At 36.8% G+C, this 6225-nt stretch overlaps 1 pseudogene; it reads right to left on the reverse strand.

The window, feature by feature from the left end:
- Positions 1 to 3747: 3747 nt before the first annotated feature.
- Positions 3748 to 3987, reverse strand: LOC136377204 (cyclin-dependent kinases regulatory subunit 2 pseudogene; annotated as a pseudogene).
- Between the last annotated feature and the right edge of the window lie 2238 nt (positions 3988 to 6225).

A 6225-nucleotide genomic window follows, 5' to 3' on the forward strand; every position in this document is an offset into this window, starting at 1 on the left:
TGTTTTGTTAAGGACTTTTTTGTTGTTGAGGATTTTTTTACATATCTGTTCCTGAGGATTATAACCTATTGCTTACTTTACTTGTAATGTCTTTCTACAGTTTTTATATCAGGGTAGTGCTGGCCTCATAAAATGAACTGGGAAATGTTCCCTTGTATTTTTTATGGAAAATTTTCTATACACTTAATATTATTTCTTTCTTAAATGTCTGACAAGATACTTTAGTGAAGCTATCTAGGCCTGAATATTTCTTTGCCACAAATTCAATGTTTAAAATAAATACAGGATTATTCAGCCTAGCTAGTTCTCTTTGATTAAGCTTCTGAAGATTGTATCTTTTAAAGGAATTTATCTAATTAATCAAATGATTGACACAAAGTTTCTAATATTCCCTTACCTTATAAGGTGTGTGAGCTGTAATAATGTTCTCTTTTTCATCTTGATTGGTAATTTATGTCTTATATTTTATTGATTAGAAATTTATCAATTTTGTAGGTTATTTTTTAAAAAAAAACAGATTTTGGCTTTGTCAATTTTCTCTATTGCTTTCTGTTTCCAATTTTATTGAAGTTTTCTCTTTTCCTTAGTATGTATGTCCTTCTTTATGCTGACTTTGATTCAAATTTTCTCTTTTTTAAATTTTCTTAAGAAGTGACTTAGACTATTCATATTCATATATTTAAAATCTTGTTTTTTAATATGAGAAATTAATACTATAAAATTTCCCCTAAGACTGTTTTAGCAGCATCCCACAAATTTGAAATATTGTGTCTTAATTTTCATTCAGTTCAAAATATTTTCAATTTTTGGCTTCCTTTTTGAACAATGGAATATTTAGGAATATATTGTTTAATTTCCTCTTATTTAAGGATTTGCTGTTTCAGAGAACATATATAATATGACTTGGATTTGTTGAAATTATTTTATGCCTTAAACCTAGAGTGTTTATCTTGGTGAATATTCCATGTGTACTTGACAAGAATGAATATTCTGTTATTGGAATGTGGGTACGTGAAGTGTTCTATAAATGTAAATTAGATCAACTTGGTTAACAGTGTCCTTCAGATCTTCATATCAACAGTTTTCTGTCAACTTTCTTTATAGGTTACTGAGTGATGGTGAGTGTTGAAGTCATTTTATTTATTTTTTTAATTGAGAGGAGGGGAGATAGTGAGACAGACTCCTGTATGCCCCCTGACCAGAATCCACCTGGCAACCCCTGTCTAGGGCAAACCCTAGAATCAATCGAGCTATTTTTAGCACCTGAGGCTGACACGCTCTGGACCAACCCGGCCACTGGCTATAGGAGGGGAAGAAGGAGGAGAGAAAAGGGAGAGGGAGGGGGACAGAAGCAGATGGTTGCTTCTCCTGTGTGATCTGATGAACAATCAAACCTGGGATGTCCATACACTAGGCTGATGCACTGTCCACTGAGCCAGCCGTCCAGGGCCTGAAATCTTTATAATTGTGGATTTGACTATTTTTTCTTTCAATTATATCAGTTTTTGTTTCTTATATTTTGAAGATTCATTGTTAAGTGTTTATACATTTAGGATTTTATATCTTCTTGGTGAATTGATCCCTTTCATTATATAATGTCTCTCTTTATCCTTGGAAATATTCCTTGTTCTAAAGTCTTTTAGTCTGATATCAATCTAGCCACTGTAGCTTAATTTTATTAGTATGCCATGGCATACCTTTCTCTTTTCCATTCCTTTAAAGCTATCTATATGTTTCTATCTCAAGTAACTTTCTTTTAAATAACATATACTTGGGTCTTTTTTATCCCAAGTTATAATATTTCCCTTTTAATGTAATACATACTTAATGTAATTATTGATATGTTTGGATTTAAATCTACTGACTTCCTGGTTGATTTCTATTTGTTTTATCTGTTCTGTGTTTCTTTTTCCCACTTTTTAAAGATCAGTTGATTTTTTATTATTCTCTCTTATTTCCAGTATTAGCTTATTAGTTATACCACTTTAAAAATTTTTTTGTAGTTTTTCTCCTAGGGCTTACAATATACATTATTAACATATTAATCTACCTTCAAAGAATATTATACCACTTCATGTGAAGCGAAAGAATCTTACAGGAGTGTATTTCCATATTCCCATTTATCCCTCCTATTATTTAAGCTATTTTTGTTGTACACTTCACTTTTACATATGTTATAAGCCCCACAATACAGTATTACTCACTTAAAAAAATTATAGCAGGCTTTTGACCTTTATTTACTTGTTTACCATTTTCCTTTATTCATTTATTTGTATAGATTTTAGTTTTCATTTTATCAGTTCTTGGATGCTCTGTTCTATGATGGGTTTTCCCGCTTTTTTTTCAACAGTTCTTCCACTTTTTTGTGCATGTTTCAGTTTGGATAAGGTCTGTTGGCATTATTTTCAAGGTCATAGAGGCTCTCCTTAACTCTGTCCAGAATATTGATGAGCCTATGAAAGGAATTCTCCATCTCTGAAATCTGTTTTATTGTCTGCTATCTCAGTTTGACTCATTCTGGTAGTTGTCATTTTCCTACTGAAATTTCCAGTTTGTCTAAGCATTGTGATGATTAAATTATGTGTAAACTTGACTGGGCTAAGGGCAACCCGGATAAAACATTATTTTGGGACATGTCTGTGAGGGTATCTGAAAGAGATTCATCCTCAAATCAGTAGTTGAGTACAGTAGTCCCCCTTATTTGCAGTTTTGGTTTCTGTAGTTTCAGTTACCTGTAGTCAGCCACAGTCCATAAATATTAAATGGAAAATTCTAGAAATAAACAATTTATGAGTTTTAAATTGTGTCTGTTCTGGGTAATATAATGAAATCTTGCATGGCCCACTCCATTTTGCCTGGGATGTAAATCATCCCTTTTGTTCAACGTCTTTACACTGTAGACACTTTCCATCCATTAGTCACTTTGCTATCCTGGTTATCAGATCCACTGCCATGGTATTTCAGTGCTTGTATTCATGTAACTCTTATTTTACTGAATAATGGTCCCAAAGTGCAAGAAAGGTCATGCTGGCAATTCAGATATGCCACAGAGAAGCTGTAAAGTGCTTCCTTTAAGCGAAAAGCTGTATATGTATATGAAAAAAATACATAATATATAGATGGCTCAGTACTATCTGTGGTTCCAGACATCCACTGGAGGTCTTGGATTATATCCCCCATGAATAAGGGGAAACTACTGTAAATAAAGATCTCCCTCGCTAATGTGGGTGGGCATGAACCAATTCATTGAGGTCTTGACCAAAACTAAAAGGGAAGGATGGATTGGCTCTCTTTGCTTAAGCTGAAGCATCCATTTTCTCCTTTTCTAGGACATTGTGCTTCTGGTTCTTCCGCTCTTGGACCCAGATTAGGACTTACATCACTGGTCCCCTCTTCTCAGGCCTTCAGACTCAGCAGACGATGGTACTTCTCAGCCTTCATAACCCTGTGAGCCAATTTCTTTCTTTTTTTCAATCTAACACAAAAGCTTTAACAGAAGTAACAGGTAAAGTCAAACAGGCACTTATATTAAGAAAAAAAGTAACTAGGTAAAATTTTATCCTAAAAATCTTACAGTAATCTACTTGCAGTTGCATTTAACTGAGCTCTGTTACTGTGAAGAATACAGCTCATACATAGGTATGGATGAATGAATTATACACTTTTCAAGTATTTACTGAATGCTACCTTGTATACACATATATATTAAATTTGAAAAAGATTTAATCGACGATCCCCAGATAGACTTCAATTTTGTTGATCTTTTGGAAGAGGTCAATTAAAGAGAAAAATATGTGATTCTGGCTCCTGAATCATGTAATGAACTCAGACTAGAGTCTGTTGGACACTAAGTCTCCTCCACTCCTCTTCTGACATCAGATGGTTCTGGGTACTTGTTTGGAAACTTTTCTGGGTAACATTGACATGCTGGTATTTGTACTGCTTGTCAGACTATTTGTCTGAGTAGTAAATCTGCTTGTGGGCCATCCTGCAAGCAGGTGAGCAGCATGGAGTACGAGTGGGGCGAGAGGCAAGAAAAGTGGGCACAGCATACCAATAGTTTATGTCCAGCCAAGGCAATGAGTCGACTCACGTGAGCCAATTTCTATAATCAGGCTCCTCATTTGTCTATCTATCTTATTGCTTTGGTTTCTCTGGAGAACCCTGACTAATGCAAGCATGTTGTCCACAGTTTCCCCTAGATTCTTTAACAAATTAATCATAGTTTTTAAATTTTTCTATCTGAAAAGCTCAACATCTGGGTTATATTTTTTTATTGTTATATCCCTAGGGAGTGAGTTGTTTTTCTTATCCTTTGAGTGTGTGTGTGTGTGTGTGTGTGTGTGTATCTTATAATTCTTTATTAATGCTGGATTGCATGTGTAGAGGAACAGTAAGAACTAAGTTAAATTTTAGGGGCAGTGACTCAGCGATCCTATCCTGAGACACATTTCTGTGGGAGCTGTGTAACAACCTTGAGGAACAGTGTTTCACAGATAAGCTAAATTGTCATTCAAGAGCAAGGCTCCTGGCTTCAAGTTCAAGATGGCAAAGTAGGAAGAATCCGGAGCTCACCTCCTCTCATTGACACCCAAACTGCAACTACATATAGAACAACTATCTCTTAGAACAACCTGACTACTAGCAGAACAGATTTTCTACAACTACAGATACAAAGAAAGATCCACAATGAAATGGGTAGGAGGGGTAGAGGCTAAGTCTAGTCAGGACCTACCCTACCCCACATTCCAATGCAGAGACTCACAAGTGGGAGGAATATCACAACTACGGAGGTCGTCCCTAAAGAGTAAGGGGTCTAAGCCCTACCCTGGGAGACCTACACCAGGAAGAGACGTGCCCATAATATTTGGCTTTGAAAATCAGTGGGGCTTACATCTGGGAGAGTCAAAAGGCTATGGAAAATTCAGGCTATATTCTTTCTGAGTCCTAGGACAGAGGCAGCAGTTTGAAAAGCACCTAGGTCATATGTAAAGGTGATACATTGACTAGTTTTAGGGTGTCTGCTGGAGAGACAGGGATTTGTTGGAAGTTTCTTCTGAGAGGTGCTAGTGTATGCTATTTTATCCCCTCTTTCTGTAATCTAGCTGGTCTGACACTGGCTGCATCATTTCTGACACTCTCTATTAACGTTGCTAACCCTGTTTACACCACCCTGGTATTTCCCTGAGGACCCACTCAGGCTAGCACCCCTCCAAAGTGACTCTTGTTTTGCCACACCAAGTGAGCAGCCTTAGTCGGCACCAGCACACACCAGTGTGTTTGCAGCAGTGTGGCGGAGCCTCGCAGCCAGCCATATCAAAAGCCTGCTTTTCACACCAGTGAGCCTGTGGCAGTTGTATCCAGCCATCACAGCCAGCAGGCCAGGGACCAGCTTTACCTGCTAGTGCATCCACGTAAATTGTGGTCCAGACAAAACAGGAGGCTACATTAGTCCATCCAGGGAACACCTCTGGTCACAAGGGAGATTTCACCACTGGGCCCCACAGGACACTAATTAAGGCCACTTTCTCAAGATCAGGAAATTTAGCCTACCTACCTAATACCTAGAAACAAATAGGTAAAATAAGAGAAAATAATATGTTCCAAACAAACAAACAAACAAACAAATAAATAGGAAAAAAACCCCAGAAAAAGAATTAAATGAAAGTGAACTGTCTATTAGAAGAAGAATTCAAAGCAGTAGTCATAAAGATGCTCACTGAACTCCATAAACAAATAGGTAAACTCAATGAAAACTCAGAGATAAAAAGAATAACAAAAGATCTATCAGAACTGAAGAATTGAACAACCAATATGAAAAATACACTGGAGGAAATCACTAGCAAATCAGATGACATAGAAGAATAGATCAGCAGTCAGTAAGACAGGGTAGTGGAAAATACCCAATTGGAAGATCAAAAAGAAAAGAATTGAGGATAACATAAAGGTCCTTTGGCACAACATCAAGTGTACTAACGTTTGAATAATAGGGGTACCAGAAGAAGAGAAAGAGAAAGGGACAGAAAACCTGTATAAAGAAATAATGGCTGAAAACTTCCCTAACCTGGTGAAGAAACAGACATCCAAGCCCAGGAAGCATAGAGAGTCCCAAAACAGATGAATACAAAGAGACCCACATGAAGACACATTATAATTAAATTATTAAAAGTTTAAGATAGCCCTGGCCGGTTGGCTCAGCGGTAGAGCGTCAGCCTAGCGTGCAGA

The sequence above is a fragment of the Saccopteryx leptura genome, chromosome 6 (assembly GCF_036850995.1).
Source record: "Saccopteryx leptura isolate mSacLep1 chromosome 6, mSacLep1_pri_phased_curated, whole genome shotgun sequence".
Taxonomy (NCBI): Eukaryota; Metazoa; Chordata; class Mammalia; order Chiroptera; family Emballonuridae; genus Saccopteryx; species Saccopteryx leptura.